The sequence below is a fragment of the Oncorhynchus keta genome, unplaced genomic scaffold, assembly GCF_023373465.1.
Source record: "Oncorhynchus keta strain PuntledgeMale-10-30-2019 unplaced genomic scaffold, Oket_V2 Un_contig_1222_pilon_pilon, whole genome shotgun sequence".
Classification (NCBI taxonomy): Eukaryota; Metazoa; Chordata; class Actinopteri; order Salmoniformes; family Salmonidae; genus Oncorhynchus; species Oncorhynchus keta.
Genome location: NW_026277801.1, coordinates 19,683 through 42,500, shown reverse-complemented (window position 1 = coordinate 42,500; position 22,818 = coordinate 19,683). Strand labels below are relative to the sequence as shown.

Below are 22,818 nucleotides of genomic sequence, written 5' to 3'. Positions count from 1 at the left end.
ACACACATCCACCCACACCCTGACCCACATCCACCCACATCCACCCACCCCCCTAACACATATCCACCCACATCCACCCACACCCCTAACACACATCCACCCACACATCCACCCACACCCCTAACCCACATCCACCCACACATCCACCCACATCTACTCACCCCTAACACATATCCATCCACACATCCACCCACATCCACCTAAACCCCTAACACACCACCCACACCCCTAACACATATCACCCACACCCCTAACACACATCCACCCACCCACACCCCTAACACATATCCATCCACACCCCTAACACATATCCATCCACACCCCTAACACATATCCACCCACCCACACCCCTAACACATACATCCACCCACACCCCTAACACATATCCATCCACACATCCACCCACGTCCACCCAAACCCCAAACACACATCCACCCACACCCCTAACACACATCCACCCACACCCCTAACACATCCACCCACACATTCACCCACATCCACCCACACCCCTAACACACATCCACCCACCCACACCCCTAACACATCCACCCACACAAACCCCTAACACACATCCACCCACACCCCTAACACATATCCACCCACACCCCTAACACACATCCATCCACCCACACCCCTAACACACATCCACCCACCCACACCCCTAACACACATCCACCCACCCACACCCCTAACACATATCCACCCACACCCCTAACACATATCCATCCACACCCCTAACACATATCCATCCACACCCCTAACACATCCACCCACCCCTAACACATATCCATCCACACCCCTAACACACATCCACCCATCCACACCCCTAACACATATCCATCCACACCCCTAACACATCCACCCACACCCCTAACACATATCCATCCACACCCCTAACACACATCCATCCATCCACACCCCTAACACACATCCATCCACACCCCTAACACATATCCATCCACACCCCAACACATCCACCCACACACCTAACATGATATCCATCCACACCCCTAACACATATCCATCCACACACCTAACACATATCCACCCATCCACACACCTAACACATATCCATCCACACACCGAACACATATCCACCTACCCACACAATTCGAACACATATCCACCCACTCCACACACCCTTAACACATATCCACCCACCCACACACCTAACACATATCCATCCACCACACCTAACACATATCCACCCATCCACACACCTAACACATATCCATATCCACACACCTAACATATCCACCCACCCACACACCTAACACATATCCACCTACCCACACACCTAACACATATCCATCCACACACTCTAACATATATCCATCCACACTCTCTAACACATATCCATCCACACACCTAACATATATCTACCTCATCCACACACTCTAACACATATCCATCCACACTCTCTAACACATATCCATCCACACACTTAACATATATCCATCCACACTCCTAACACATATCCATCTACACACTCTAACACTATATCCACTCTATCTACACACTTAACACATATCCATTCTACACTTCTAACATATATTCATCTCACACACTTAACATATATTCATCTACACACTCTAACACATATCTCATCTACATACTCTAACACATATTCTACCTATTCACATACTCTAACACACATTCATCTACACACTCTAACATATATCTCATCCACACTTCTAACATATATCCATCTACACACTTAAATATATTCATCCACACCTCTAACACATATCCATCCACAGCTCTCTAACATACATTCATCTACACACTCTAACACATATCCATCTCACACTTCTAACACATATTCATCTCACACACTCTAATACATATCTCATCTACACTTCTAACACATATCCATCCACACACCTAACACACATCCATCCACACACTCTAACATATATCCATCCACACTCTCTAACACATATCTATCCACCCACACCTCTAACACACATCCATCCACACACTCTAACACACATCCATCCACACACTCTAACACATATCCATCTACACCTCTAACACACATCCATCCACCTACACCCCTAACACACATCCACCTACCTACACCCCTAACACATATCCACCTATCTCACACTCCTAACACACATCCACCTACCCACACTCCTAACACATATTCATCCACACACTCTAACACATATCCATCTACACACTCTAACACATATCCATCTACACTTCTAACACACATCCATCTACACACTCTAACACATATCCATCTCACACACTCTAACACATATCCATCCACACTTCTAACACATATCCATCTCACACACCTAACACATATCCATCTACACACCTAACACATATCCATCCACACCCTAACACATATCTATCTACACACTCTAACATATATCCATCTACACTCTAACACATATCCATCTACACACTCTAACACATATCTACCTACACTCTAATACATCTACTCATACCTAACATATATCTATCCACACTTCTAACACATATTCATTCACACACCTAACACATATCCATCCACTACTTCTAACACACATCTACCTATCACACTCTAACACATATCCATCTACTACACTCTAACACATATCCATCCACACTCTTAACACATATCCATCCACACCTCTAACACATATCCATCTACACTTCTAACACATATCCATCCACACACTCTAACACATATCTACCTACCTACACACCTCTAACACATATCCATCTACACCCCTAACACACATCCATCTACACACCTTAACACATATCCATCCACACACCTATACATATTCACTCTACCTACACACACTTCTGGCCATATATCTACTCTACCTACATACTCTAACATATATCTATCTAATAATTTCTAATACATATCTATCTACAGGTTTTAACATATATTCATTCATATTCTTTAATATATCTATCTACACTTTAATATATTCATTCACAATACCTAACACATTCATTCACAATTTCTAACACATATCTATCTACAATTTCTAATAATCACACATCTACCTACCTACACACTTTAATATATTCATTCACATACCTAACACACATTCATCCACACAATTTGCAATACACATTCACCTACCCACACACCTAACACAACCTACTAACCACACTCCCTAACACACATCCTCCTTAACACACACTCCTAACACAACCTATCCTATCTACACTCCTAACACATATATCTATCTAACACACTAAATACAATCTTAACATTACTTTAACATATATCTTTAACACACTTAACACATATTCACCTTCCCACACTTTTAACACACATTCATCTACACACCTAACACATATCTACCTACCTTAAACACACTTAACACATACCTCTAATACACTACCATTCACAATCCCTTTAACATATATTCTATCTACAACTTAACATATATTCATTCACATACAACCTATATTACACTTTAACATAATTTCTAACACATATTCATCTACAGCTACTTAACATATATCTATCTACATACACTTAACATATTCTATCTTATACTCTTGCACATATCTATCTATTACTCTAATATATATTCCTCTAATACACTTAACATACCTTTTCTAATACATACTCTAATACACATCCTTCCTAATACATACTTTAATAACTTAACACATATTCATCTAATACTACCTTTAACATATATTTCTAATACATACTTTAACATTAACATTTCTATCTACATACTTAACATATATCTATCTAACATACTCTAACATAAATTTTTTAACATATCTAATATATATCTATCTACACATTAATAATACCTCTTCTACATACTTCTAACATACAAATTCATCTACCTACACACTTAACACAACATCTACCTATCTACACATCTATCTAACACATATCTAACACATACTATCTACACTTAACACATATCTTTCTACACACTTAACACATATTCATTCACACACTTTAACACATATTCCTTCTAATACATACTTTAACACACATTCATCCAACACACTTAACACATATCTATCTTACACACTTTAACACACATACCTTTTAATACATACTTTAATATATTCATCTTACATACTTAACATATATTCATATCCACATACTCTAACACATATTTTAATACTACACATCAACATTCATCTACTACTTTTAATATACATCCATCTACATTTTTAACATATCTATCTAAATTATTACTTTAATATTAAATTTTTTAATACATACTTTTACATACCTTCTTAAGATACTTTGACATACCTTTTAATACATACTTTAATATACCTTTAATACATACTCTTTTAACATACCTTCTTAATATTAATAATCTTAACATAATCCTTTTAACACATACTCAATAATACAATTCCTTCTTTTAACACATACTTTAATACACCTTCTTTTAATATATTACTTAATACAATTCCTTCTTTTAATATCTACACAATTTAACATAATATCTACTCTAATACAATCTACATATACTTTAATATAATTTTCTTTAATATATACTTTAACATAATTTTAATACACACTTAACATATATTCATTAACACATACTTAATATATATTCATTTAATACACTTTTAACATATATTCTTCTTCATTCACACACTTAACATATATTCATTTTACACTTTGCCTTTAACATATCTATCTTTTAACACACTTTAACATATTCATTAATACACACTTTGCATTGTCCTATCTTAACATACACTTTTAACATATATCTTCCTTAATACACTAACACAATCTATCTACACAACTTAACACATATATTCATTCACTTTGCTAACACACATCTACATTCACTACTTTAAGACATATTTCTATCTAACATCTACCTACCTAACATATATCCTCTCTACAGCTCTTTGCACATATATCTATCTACACTTTAACATATATTCATTCAATTTCTAACACATCTTAACATACACCTTTAATATATTTCTATACTTCTAACACATTCATCACCCATACTTTAACACAATACCTTCTTTTAATACTTATACTTTAACATCCTTCTTTTAACACATATCTATCTAACACACTTTTAACATACATATTACCTATCTAATAATATTCATTCACACACAATCCATCTTTTACACTTTTAACACACATTCATCTACACTTTAACATATATTACCCATCCATACCCTAACACAATCTACCTAATTACTCTAACACATCTACATACCTATACTTCTAACATATATCTACCTACACACATTCTAACATATATTCTATCTACATACTTTAACACATATCTATCTACCACTTTTGCACATATATCTATCTACACACGGTAACATATATCTATCTACATACTTGGCCTAACACATATTCATTCACAATTTCTAACACATATCTATCCACATACTTGGGCACATATCTATCTACACCCTAACATATATCTACCTATCTACTTGCACATATATCTATCTACATACTCTAACATATATTCATCTACACACTTAACATATATCTATCTACACTTTGGGTCATATTCACCTTCTAATTTCTACATATATCTACCTATTTAATACTAACATATCTATCTACAATTTAATACATATCTATCTACATACTAACATATATCTATTTGCTAATACTCTAACATCTATTCATCTACATACTTGCGGGTAACATATATCTCATCTACACACTCTAATACATATATCTATCTAACATACTTTTATATATCTATCTACATACTTAATATATATTCATCTAATATACTTTTAACACACATTACTATCTACACCTTTTAACATATCTACTCATCTACAATTTTTAACACATATCTTCTAACATACCTAACATTATATTTCTAATATACCTTAACATATATCTATCTACAGTTTTTAACACATATATTACACCTTTTAACATATTCATTTAACACACCTTCAACACATATCTTTAACACACTTTAATATTATCTATCTACATACACTCTAACAATATCTATCTAACATAACCTTCTTAACATATATTCATTCATACTTTAACACATATATATTCATCTACACCTTAACATATATCTATCTACACCCTAACATATATTCATCTACAATTTCTAACACAATCCTTTTCTAACACACTTTTAACATATCTCCTGCATTCATACTTTAACATATCTTCCTCTACACCTAATACTTAATATTATCCTTTCATATTACACTTCTAACATATATCTATCACACACATCTAATATATTCATTCACATACCTAATACATATCTATCTACAATTTCCTAACACATATCTATCTCACACACTTTGCACACATATTCATTCACACATTTAACATACGTTCATCTAAACTCCCCTAAACATACATTCATCTACACTTAACACATATTCACCTACAACACATCTAATACACATCTACCTACACCCCTAACACACATCACCTACCTACCTCACACATCTACTCCAACACACATCTCACCACATCATTTGCTACCTTTGGCATATATTCATCTACACTTTTAACATATATCATCTACACTTTAACACATATTCATTACACACGAACATATATTCATCTACCACACCTAACACATTCACCTACACTTCTAACACACATCTATTACCTACACTTTTAACACATCTACCTACACATACTCTAACATATCTATCTATCTACACTTTAACACATATATTCATTCATACTCTAACATATATCTATCTACATACTTTCTAACACATATCTACTCATCTACATTTTAACAATATATATCTACATTTAACATATATTCATTCACACTCTAACATATATATCTCCTATCTACACACTCTAATATATTCATTCTACATACTAACACACATTACCTATCTACATACTTCTAACACATATATCTATCTACACACTTTAACACATATCTATCTACACACTTAACACATATTATTCACACACTAACACATATCCTATTCATCTTAACACATATTCATCTACACTTAACATATATCTATCTACTATCTCTAACACATATTCACCTACCTACATACTAAAACATATTCATTCACACTTAACACATATCTACCTACCCACACACTCTAACACATATTCATTCACCTCCTAACACACATTCATATTCACACTTTAACACCTATTCTTCTACATATCTACCTATATTCATTCATACTTAACATATATTCATCTACACTTCTTTTAACATACATACTTTTAATATACCTAATTTAATACATATTTAATCTAACAATTTAATATATATCTTTATACAATTTTCTTTAATATTATACTCATTTAATATTAACATATTCATTACATACTTTAATATACCCCTTTCATTCACACTTTTAACATACTATCTACTATCTACATACTTAACATATTCATCTACAATTTTCTAACATATATCTATCAATACCCTTCCTAATACATATTCATTAACATAAACTTTCCTAACACATCTACTCTATCTACCTTCCTTCTAACATTATATTCTTCTAACATAATACTAACACATATCTACCTTTCTAACATACTTAACATAAATTCCTTCACACACTTTACACATATTCATTCACTTTTAACATATATCTATATCTAATATTAAATATATTCATCTGCACTTTTAACACAAATATCTATCTACACTTTTAACACATATTCACCTACCCACATTCACCTAACACATTCACCTAAACCTCTAAACACACATTCACCTACCTACCCTAACACACATCTATCCACACTTACCCTAAACACATCTATTTCACATACTCTAATATATATTCATTCACACTTTTAACATATCTATTCTACACATCTAATACATATCTACCTACACAAATCCCCTAACACATTCATCTCCACATACTCTAACACATATTCATTCACACTCCCCTAAACACATTCATCTACCTACACCCTAACACACATTCATTCACACTTTAACAACACATCTCCCATCTACACTTGCACATATATCTATCTATTACCCCTTAACATATATCTACCTACATACTCTAACACACATCTATTCACACACTCCTAACATATATCTACCTTCCACACACTCTAATGGATTCTATCTGTCATACTTGTGATGGCATCTATCTACATACTCTAAATATATCGTAGTACGCGCTAACAGCAGGTGTATTAATACATACCTCTAATACAATCCCTCTTCTAACACACACTTTTAACACACCTTCCTAACACACTGTTTCTAGTACAATCCCTTCTTGTGAACTGGAACTTGTAAATAACTCCTTGGAGATATTAATACTTTAATACAATTCCTAAACACTTTAATATTAAATTGACAAGCGTTAGTTAATTTCTAATATAATTTCTAATATTAACAGCTCTCAATATTTCCTACTTCTTCAATATACTAAGCTTCTAATACTGCTTGGCTTAGCTTCTTTTTCATACTTTAACATAAATTCTAACATTACTGTACATGCCCTTCCTAATATTATTATTTATTAATAGCAAATCTGCAAAATGTATTATTACCTTTAACATACCTGCTAACTACTTTAACACAATGTTCCTAACATAGACTGCCTAACACAACTTTCTACTGTGTAATTTGACTAACACAACTGCTAAATTTCTAACACACACCCTACCCCTGTGTTATCTCTACATACCCTATGCTAACCTTCTAATACACACTCCTTAATATTAAATTGCCTTTTCAATGAACATACCTTCTAACACCAGCTACCTTTAACATAAACACAACTTTACGTAAAGCCTTCCAAATATTAATACCTATATTCATTCCTTCTAACACATCTACCTATTACCTTTACACATATTCATTTAATACTTAATTTCACACATCCATTCTTCCTAACATACTTAACACACATCTACCTATCTCTTTTAACACACATCCATCTACACCCTTAACACACATCTACCTAATATATCCTTCCCACTTCTCTAATCTAACCTCTCTAACACACTCCTTTGCACATATCCTTCCTTCTAACATACATATTCATCTACACTTTAACACATATTCATCTACACACCCTAACACATATATTCATCTACCTACACACTAACACATATTCATCTACAATTTTAACATATATCTATCTACTACCTTAACATATATCTATCTAACAACATATTTCATCTACACACTTTAACAGAACACCTATATCTAACATATATCTATCTACCCACACCTAACACATATCTATCTACATACTTGCACATATATCTCTACACTTTCTAACACATATCTTCATTACCTACACTTAACATACATTCATTCATTCACACTCCCTAACATATATCTATCACTTTAACATATATCTATCTACACTTTAATTATATTCATCTACAATTTCTACACATATTCATCTACACACTTTTAACATATATCTATCTACACCTAACATATATTCATCTACACTTTAACATATATCTATCTACACAATTTCTAATACATATTCATCTACATCTAACCTATTCATCTACATATATCTACCTATCTACCTACACTAACACATATATCTATCTACCTACTAATATATCTATCTACACTTTAACATATATCTATCTACACATCTACATCTATCTACCTAAATTTAACACATATCTACCTACCTACCTTTTAACATATCTACCTATCTACTACCTAATACATATATCTATCTACACCCCTAACACACATCCATTCACACTTTTGCATATATCTATCTACACATCTAACACATATCTATCTACACCCTTACCACACATATATCTATTCACACTTTGGACATATATTCATCTACACAAACTTAACATATATATCTACTCTAACACATATACCCTTTAACACATATCTACCATTCACCTACACTAACACATATATTCACCTACATACTTCTAACACATATCTACCTACCTACACACTAACACATATCTACTCTATCTTTTAACACACATTCATCTACCTACACATTTCTAACACATAACATTATCTATCTATCTACACTTTAACATATATCTACCTATCTACAATTTCCCTAACACATATCTACCTACATACTTTAACACATATCTACCTATCTACACCCTAACACATATCTACCTACACACACTTGCACACATCTATCTACACACCTACATCTACACTTAACACATTATTTCTAACACTTAACATATATCTATCTACATACAATTTTAACACACATCTATCTCACTTTAAATATATCTATCTAATTAACACATATCTATCTACACACTTTAACACATATCTATCTACACTTTAACACATATCTCTTATCTACCTTTAACATATATCTATCTACACATACTTAACACATATTCATCTACCTACCTAACATATATCTATCTACATACTTTAATATATATCTACTACCTTTAACATATATCTATCTACACTTTTACATATATCTATCTACATACTTAACACATATTCTACCTATCTACACTTTAACATATATTCATCTACACTTTTAACAACATCTATCTACACTTAACATATATCTATCTATTCATACTTAACATATATCTATCTACACACACCCTAACACATATCTACCTATCACACTCTAACACATCTACTCTATCTCACACCTAACACATATCTATCTACTTTAACATATATTCATCTACATATTCTAACACATATCTATTCACACACTCACATATACACATTTAAACATTTCATCTACATACTTCTAAACATATCTACCTATCTACACAATTCTTTAACATATATTATCTACATACTTTAACATATATCTATCTACATACTTAACATATATTCATTAAACACATATTTAACCTTATATTATTCTAATATATATCCTATATTCTAACATATATCTATCTACTCTAACACACTATATATCTACCTAACATATCTATCTACCTACACTAACACATATTCATCTACACCCTAACACATATCTATTGCTATCCACACATCTAACACATTCATCTCACTACATTTAATACCATCTAACATATCACACATTTCTAACACATATCTATCTACACTTCTAACACATATTCATCTCATCTACAATCTCTAACATATATTCTACACACTTCTAACATATATCTCTACCTTTAACACATCTATTCTACATCTAACATATATTCAACACATATATTCTAACTCATATCTATCTACATACTCTAACATATATTCTACTCTTCACACTCTTAACACATATTCATCTACACACTCTAACACATATCTATCTACATACCTAACACATATCTACCTACATCTCTAACACACATCTACCACACTCTAACACATATCTATCAACACACTTAACACATATCTACCTATCTACATTCTTTAACACATCCACCATATACTCTAACACACATTCATCTACACTCTGGCATATTCATCTACATACCTAACACATCTATCTACACACTTAACATATATTCTCTATACTTCTAACACATATCTACTATCTACACACTCTAACACATATCACCTATCTACACTTCTAACATATATTCATTCACACACTTCTAACACACATCTATCTACATATTCTAACATATTCTCTACACTTAACATATATCTCATTCTATACACTTCTACATATTCATCTACCTACACTTTCTAACATATATCCTACCTACTACCTCTAACACATTCCTACCTACATATTCTAACACATATCTACCACAATTCTAACACACATCTATCTATTTCCTACACATATTCTAACATATATTCACTGTCTATATTATGGCTAACACACATCTATCTACCTACTGTCTAACACATATCTATCAGGTGTATCTAACACATATCTACAACCCTAATACATATCTACAACCTAATCTATCTACTTCACAACTCTATCTATCTACCTAATACTTTGCTAACACATATCTACCTCTACATCTAACACATATCTACTACACCATCTAACACATATCTATCTAACACATCTAACACATATCTATCTACATTTAACATATATCTATCTATCTCGTTACTCTTTAACATATATCTATATCTACATACTCTAACACATATATCTATCTACACTCTAACACATATCTCATCTACATATCTAACACATATCTATCTACAACCATCTAACATATATTCATCTACACTCTAACATATATCTATCTACAATATTAACATATATCTACAACCACTTTTAACATATATCTATCTACATACTTCTAACATATATCATCTACACATCTAACACATATATCTACATCTAACATATTCCTACACTTATATCTACCTATCTACACACCTAACATATATCTATCTACAATCTAACATATATCTATCTACATCTTAACATATATCTATCTACACATTTGCCATATCTATTGCCTTATCTAACACATATCTATCTACACAAATTTAATCTCAAATCTAAATATATCTACCACACTTCTAACATATATTCTATCTACATCATCTAACACATATCTATTCATCTAACATATATTCTAACACATCTAACTACATATCTATCTAAAACACATATCTATCTCACACTCTAACACATATCTATCTACCTCTAACACATATACCTACATACTTCTAACACACATCTAACCTATCCACAAACTTTAATATATATCTATCTACACTCTAACATATATCTATCTCTAACCTATCTCTACAACTTTAAATACATATCTATCTACACTACTCTAACACATATTCATCTACATACTCTAACACTATTCATCTATACTCTAACATATATCTACAACAATTTCAACACATATCTACAAACTACACTTTAACATATATCTATCTACCTTTAACATATCTATCAACTTTCTAACATATATTCATCGATATCACACTTTAACACATATCATCTACCTACATTCTAACATATATCATCTACACACTCTAACATATATCTATCTACATACTTCTAACACATATTCATCTACATACCTAATAATATCTACCTATCTCACACTTAAACATATCTATCTACATACTTAACATATATATCATTCACATTTACACATATTCTTCACACTTTAAACACATATATCTATCTACACACTCTAACACATATTCATCTACACTTAACATATATCTATCTACACACTCTAATATATATCTACACACTTAACATATATTCATCTCATACACTAACATATATCTACTCTACACATACTTAATATATCTACTCATCTACACTTTAACATATTCATCTACATAATTTAACATATATCTATACACTTTATATATCTATCTACATACTTCTAATATATATCTATCTACACTTTAACACATATCCATCTACACACCCCTAACATATATTCATCTACACACCCTAACATATATCTACCTCTACACATCCTTAACATATATTCATCTACACACTTAACACGTATTCATCTATCTACACCTAACATATATCTATCTACATACTCTAACATATATCTATCTACACACTTTAACACATATCTATCTACACTTTAACATATATCTATCTACACACCTAACACATATCATCTACACCCTTAACACATATCTATCTACACTTTAACACATATCTATCCACACCCTAACACATATCTCATCTACACACCTAACACATATCATCTACACCCCTAACACATATCTACTAACACATCTACACACCCTAACACATATTCATTCACACTCTAACACATATCCATCCACCTACCATATCCACACACCTAACACATATCCATCCTATCTACCCTAACACATATCTACCACCTAATACATATCAACACTATAACATATCCATCCACACCTAACACATATTCATCTCACACCTAACACATATTCATCTACACCCTAACACATATCTATCTACACATACTAACACATATCCATCTACTTTAACACATATCTATCTACACACCTAACATATATCTATCTACACCCTAACACATATCATCACCCCTAATATATATCCATCTACAATTTTAACACATATCTATCTACACCCTAACACACATCCATCTATCCACACCTAACACATATCCATCTACACACCTAAGCCACATATCCATCTACACAACACATAATCCATATCTACCTATCCATCCACACCCTAACATATCCATCTACACACACCTAATATCTATCTACACACCCTAAACATATATCCATCTACACCTCAATACATATCTTCCACACCCTATTCACACATCCACCCATCCACACCTAACACATATCCATCCACACCCTAACCACATATCCATCCCACACCCCTAACACATGTCCATCCACACCCTAACACATATCCATCCACACACCTAACACATATCCATCCACACACCTAACACTATCCATCTACCCACACCCTAACACATATCCATCCACACACCTAACACATATATCATCCACACCCCTAACACATATCCATCCACACACCTAACACATATTCATTCCACACCCTAACACACATCCACCCATCCACACCCTAACACATATCCATCCACACAATTAACACATATCAATCCACACACCTAACACGTATCCATCCACACACCTAACACATATCCATCCACACCCCTAACACACATCCACCCATCTACACACCTAACACATCCATTCATCCACACCCCTAATACATATCTATCCACACACCTAACACATCTAACACATATCATATCCATCCACCCCTAACACACATCTATTCACACACTCTAACACATATCATCTACACACTTAACATATATTCATCTACACTTAACACATATCCATCTACACTAACATATATTCATCTACCTATTACCTTTAACACATATCTACCACACCCCTACACATATTAACACACATCTACCTACCTACACACCCTAACATATATCTATCTACACCCTAACACATATCCATCTATCTACCTACATACCTTTAACACATATCTATCCACTTTGGCTAACACATATCTACCTACCTACACTTTAACACATATTCATTTGCACACCTAACATATATCTATCCATACCTAACACATATTCATCTACACTTAACATATATCTATCTACACCTAACATATATCTATCTCAATTACCCCATTATATCTACATATCTACATCCCTTTAACACATATCTATCTCACCTTAACATATATCTATCTACACACCCCTAACACATATATCTATCTACACACACACCTAACACATATCATTCAATTTCTAACACATATCTATCTACACACACCTAACACATATCTACCTACACACCTAACACATATCTATCTACATGGAACACATATCCACCCATCACACCTAACATATCTCCATCTACACCTAACATATATCCATCCACACCCCTAACATATATCCATCCACACACTAACATATATCTATCTACACACTTTAACATATATCTATCTACACTTTAACATATCTATCTACACTTTAACACATATCTATCTACACCCTTAACATATATCCATCTACACTTTTAACACATATCTATCTACCTTTAACACATATCCATCTACACACCCTAATACATATCTATCTACACCTAAACATATATCATCTACACACCTAACATATATCCATCCACACACCTAATACATATCCATCTCACACCTATCTATCTACACACCTAACACATATCCACCACACACATATCTATCTACATACTCTAATACATATCTATCTACACCTAACACATATCCCATCCACCCTACTTTGGCCATATATTCATTCACACACCTAACTAATATATATTCTAACGCATCCATCCACACCTAACACATATCCATCCACACCTATTCATATCCACCCACCCACACACCCTAACATATATCATCCACCCACACACCCTAACACATATTCATTCACACACCTAACATATCCATCCACACCCCTAACACATATCCATCCACACCCTAACACATATCCATCCACACCCTAACACATATCTACACACCTAACACATTCACCCACCCACACCCCTAACACATCCATCCCTCTTCTTTGCATCCATCCACACCTAACACATATTATCCACACACAACACATATCTATCTACACCCCTAACACATATCCATCCACACACCTAACACATATCCATCCACACCCCTAACATATCCATCCACACCCCTAACACACATCCATCCACACACCTAACACATATTCACCCATCCCACCTAATACACATCCATCCAACACACCTAACATATATTCATCCACACCTCAATCCATCCACACCCCTAACACACATCCATCCACACCAACACATTATATCTAACACATATCCATCCACACCCTAATATATTCACATCTATTACCTCACCCATCCACACACCTATATCTCCATCCACACACCTAACACACACATCCATCCACACCTAACACACACATCCATCCACACACCTACCACACATCCATATACATTAACACACATCCATCCACACACCTAACACATATCCATCCACACACCTACACACATCCATCCACACTCTAACACATCCACCATCCACACCTAACACACATCCATCCACACACCTAACACATATCCATCCACACACCTAACACACACCCATCCACACACCTAACACATATCCATCCACACACCTAACACATATCCACCATCTACACACCTAACACATATCCATCCACACACCTAACACACATCCATTCACACACCTAACACATATCCATTCCACACACCTAACACACATCCATTCACACCTAACACCACACCTAACACACATCCCATCCACACACCTAACACACATCCATTCACATCCATCCACACACCTAACACATATCCATCCACACACCTAACACATATCCCATCCACACACCTAACACATATTACCACCCATCCACTTTAACACACATCCATCCACACTAACTTAACACACATCTAACATATCCACACACACCTAACACATATCCATCCACACACCTAACACATCTCCATCCACACACCTAACACATATCCATCCACACCCCTAACACATCTATTCATCCACACCCCTAACACATATCCATCCACACACCTAACACATATCATCACACTCTAACACATATCCATCTACACCCTAAACATATCCATCCACCTAACACATATCCATCTAATAACACATATCCATCCACACACCTAACACATATATCCATCTACACACCTAACATATATCCATCTACACTAACACATTCATCCACACACCTAACCTACATATTCACACACCTAACACACATCTATCCACACACCTAATACATTCATCCACCTAACACATATCCATTCACACACCTAACACATATTTCTAACCCCTAACACATATCTACCTACCCACACTTCTAACACACATCCATCTATCCACACCCTAACACATATATCTATCTACACACCTAACACATATATCTATCTGGCACCCTAACACATATCTATCTACACACCTAACACATATCTACCCACCTACACCCTAACATATCCATCCTACACTTCTAACACATATCCATTCACACACCTAACACATATTCATCCACACACTTAACACATATATTTTACACACCTAACCTACCCACACACACCTAACACATATTCATCTACACACCTAACACATATCATCCACACTCTAACACATATCCATCTACACCTAACATATATCCATCCACACACTAACACATATTCATCTCCAATTTCTAACACATATCCATCTATCCACCTAACACATATCCATCCACACACCTAACACATATCTATACCCACACACACCTAACACATATCCATCCACACACCTAACACATATCTATCTACACCCTAACACATATCCATCAACCCATTCCATCCACACCCTAACACACATCCATCCACACACCTAACACATATCTATCTACCCACACCTAACACATATCCATCCACACTAACACATATCCATCCACACACCTTAACACATATCCATCCACACACCTAACACATATATTCACACCCTAACACACATCCATCTACACACCTAACACATATCCATCCACACCTAACACATATCCATCTACACACCTAACACACATCTATCTACACACACCTAACACATATCCACCCCATCCACACACCTAACACACATCCATCAACACACCTAACACACATCCATCCACACTTAACACACATCCATCTACACCCTAACACACATCCATCCACACACTCTAACACATATCCATTCACACCCCTAACACATATCCATCTACACCCTAACATATCCATCTACACACCTAACACATATCTACCCATCCACACACCTAACACACATTCATCACACACCTAACACACATCCATCCACACACACTAACACATCCATCTACACCTAACACACATCCATCCACACACCTAACATCCATCCACACACCTAACACATATCCATCCACACACCTAACACATTCCCATCCACACACCTAACACACATCCATCACACACTCTAACACACATTCATCCCACACACCTAACACACATCCATCCACACACCTAACACATTACCTATCCACACACCTAACACACATCCATCCACACACCTAACACATATCCACCCATTCACACACCTAACATATCCATCCACACACCTAACACACATCCATCCACACACCTAACACATATCCACCCATCCACACCTAACACACATCCATCCACACACCTAACACACACCCATCCACACACCTAACACACATCCATCCACACACCTAACACACATCCATCCACACACCTAACACACATCCATCCACACACCTAACACATCCATCCATTACACCTAACACACATCCATCCACACACCTAACACATATCACCCATTCACACCTAACACACATCCATCCACACCTAACACACATCCATCCACACACCTAACACATATCCACCCACCCACACCTAACACATATCCACCCATCCACACACTAACACACATCCATCCACACCCCCTAACACACATCCATCCACACACCTAACACACATCCATCCACACACCTAACACATATCACCCATCCACACACCTAACACATATCCATCCACAGCCCACACACACTCGGTCATGCTTAAGTGGGATATTATGGAATGGAAATCTGACACTGGATTAAGGGGATCAGAAGGACTTGACACATGCTTGTCAGCCATCCGCATCTCTCCACAGCAACCCCACTTTCCCTCCTGGTAACCATGAATACTGCAAGGACAAGAGGGTCATTCCCCTTTAAAGGCCCTGTCTCTCAGCTCCATCCAGATACCCCACCAGGCACACGGTGAGACTCCTCATTGGGCTTGGCAAGGAGGGCTAAATTGGTGTCTTTTCTACACGACTCTCTTTTCCTCTGGTGAAAGGCTCAACCAATTGGGTAGCTGTCAGTTAACAAGAAGTGATATTCAGGAGGCAGAGGGTTGGAAGGGAGGGCGGGACTTTCATCCAAAACCATTAGCTTCCCTCATTAACTAGACAGAACTAGAAGAGCTGGGTCATATGGAATCTCTGCTGATATCAGAACACTGACATCATCTACTGTATGGATTATAGATATTCTCAACTCAAGTGTGCAGTTGAAATTACTAAAGAACTTCAAAGAACTTCCACATTTCAATAAGATGATGACTGAGACCCAAAGGAAGAGATAGGTCCTACCACCCTCCTTTCTAAGCATTTACATACTGTCACAATGTGTTAGTTTAGCTGGACTGTTCTATTCCACAGGATTTGTATAATTCAGCATGACTTTTAGATAGCCCTGGCTGGCAAAGGTCTTCGTTAGGAGGGTATGGCTGAATATTATCTGTCTATTGATGGTTGTTGGGAACAATGCTCTTTTGCTGCTCGATGATGTGTCTGTACTTTCCAGCAATAACACCGTTGGGTCCCAATAGTCACCATTACTAGCCGTGCTTCAAATATAGCGTTCCCTGGACGTTCTAAATGAGCTACCCCTATGATGCTATTATTATGATTAACTACCGTTATGGTCTACTATTATGATGCTACCATTATGGTCTACCATTTTGATGCTACCATTATGATCTACTATTATGATGCTACCATTATGGTCTACCATTATGATGCTACCATTATGATCTACTATTATGATGCTACCATTATGATGCTACCATTATGGTCTACTATTATGATGCTACCATTATGGTCTACCATTTTGATGCTACCATTATGATCTACTATTATGATGCTACCATTATGATGCTACCATTATGGTCTACTATGATGCTACCATTATGCTCTACTATTATGATGCTACCATTATGATCTACTATTATGATGCTACCATTATGATCTACTATTATGATGCTACCATTATGATCTACTATTATGATGCTACCATTATGATGCTACCATTATGGTCTACCATTATGATCTACTATTATTATGCTACTATTATGATGCTACATTCTGGTCTACTATTACGATGCTACCATTATGATGCTACCATTATGATCTACTATTATGATGCTACTATTATGATGCTAAATTATGGTCTACTATTATGATGCTACCATTATGGTCTACCATTATGATGCTACCATTATGGTCTACTATTATGATGCTACCATTATGTGCTACTAGTATGATGCTACCATTATGGTCTACCATTATGATGCTACCATTATGTGCTACATTATGATGCTACCATTATGATGCTACCATTATGGTCTACTATTATTATGCTACTATTATGATGCTACCATTACGGTCTACTATTATTATGCTACTATTATGATGCTACTATTTGATGCTACCATTATGGTCTACTATCATGGTGCTACTATTATGATGTTACTACAATGAGGCAACTATTATTATGATGTTACTATTATGAGACTACTATTATGATGTTACTATTATGAGACTACTATTATGATGTTACTATTATGAGGCTATTATGATGTTACTATTATGATGTCACTATTATTAGGCTACTATTATGATGTTACTATTATGAGACTACTATTATGATGTTACTATTATGAGGCAACTATTATGATGTTACTATTATGAGACTACTATTATGATGTTACTATTATGAGGCAACTATTATGATGTTACTATTATGATGCTACTATTATGATGTTACTATTATGATGCTATTATTATGATGTTACTATTATGAGGCAACTATTATGATGTTACTATTATGATGTTACTATTATGATGCTATTATTATGATGTTACTCTTATGATGCTACTATTATGATGTTACTATTATTAGGCTACTATTATGATGTTACTCTTATGATGCTACTATTATGATGTTACTATTATTAGGCTACTATTATGATGTTACTATTATGATGCTATTATTATGATGTTACTATTATGATGCTATTATTATGATGTTACTATTTAGGCTACTATTATGATGTTACTATTATTAGGCTACTATTATGATGTTACTATTATTAGGCTACTATTATGATGTTACTATTATGAGGCTACTATTATGATGTTACTATTATGATGCTATTATTATGATGTTACTATTATTAGGCTACTATTATGATGTTACTATTATTAGGCTACTATTATGATGTTACTATTATTAGGCTACTATTATGATGTTACTATTATGAGGCTACTATTATGATGTTACTATTATGAGGCTACTATTATGATGTTACTATTATGATGTTACTCTTATGATGCTACTATTATGATGTTACTATTATGAGGCAACTATTATGAAGCAACTATTATGATGTTACTATTATGAGGCATCTGTTATAATGCTACTACTATGATGTTACTCTTATGATGCTACTATTATGATGTTACTATTATGATGTTACTATTATGATGTTACTATTATGATGTTACTATTATGATGTTACTCTTATGATGCTACTATTATGATGTTACTATTATGATGCTACTATTATGATGTTACTATTATGAGGCAACTATTATGAAGCAACTATTATGATGTTACTATTATGAGGCATCTGTTATAATGCTACTACTATGATGTTACTCTTATGATGCTACTATTATGATGTTACTATTATTAGGCTACTATTATGATGTTACTCTTATGATGCTACTATTATGATGTTACTATTATGAGGCGACTATTATGAAGCAACTATTATGATGTTACTATTATGAGGCATCTGTTATAATGCTACTACTATGATGTTACTCTTATGATGCTACTATTATGATGTTACTATTATTAGGCTACTATTATGATGTTACTCTTATGATGCTACTATTATGATGTTACTATTATTAGGCTACTATTATGATGTTACTATTATGATGCTATTATTATTGTCTACCATTTTGATGCTACCATTATGATCTACTATTATGATGCTACCATTATGATGCTACCATTATGGTCTACTATTATGATGCTACCATTATGCTCTACTATTATGATGCTACCATTATGATCTACTATTATGATGCTACCATTATGATCTACTATTATGATGCTACCATTATGATCTACTATTATGATGCTACCATTATGATGCTACCATTATGGTCTACCATTATGATCTACTATTATTATGCTACTATTATGATGCTACATTCTGGTCTACTATTACGATGCTACCATTATGATGCTACCATTATGATCTACTATTATGATGCTACTATTATGATGCTAAATTATGGTCTACTATTATGATGCTACCATTATGGTCTACCATTATGATGCTACCATTATGGTCTACTATTATGATGCTACCATTATGTGCTACTAGTATGATGCTACCATTATGGTCTACCATTATGATGCTACCATTATGTGCTACATTATGATGCTACCATTATGATGCTACCATTATGGTCTACTATTATTATGCTACTATTATGATGCTACCATTACGGTCTACTATTATTATGCTACTATTATGATGCTAC

The 22,818-nt window shown here is 34.2% G+C and overlaps 1 pseudogene; it reads right to left on the bottom strand.

Annotated features, from left to right (window-relative positions):
- Positions 1 to 22,818, bottom strand: part of LOC127917817 (copine-4-like) — a 79,272-nt pseudogene that overhangs the window by 37,773 nt on the left and 18,681 nt on the right.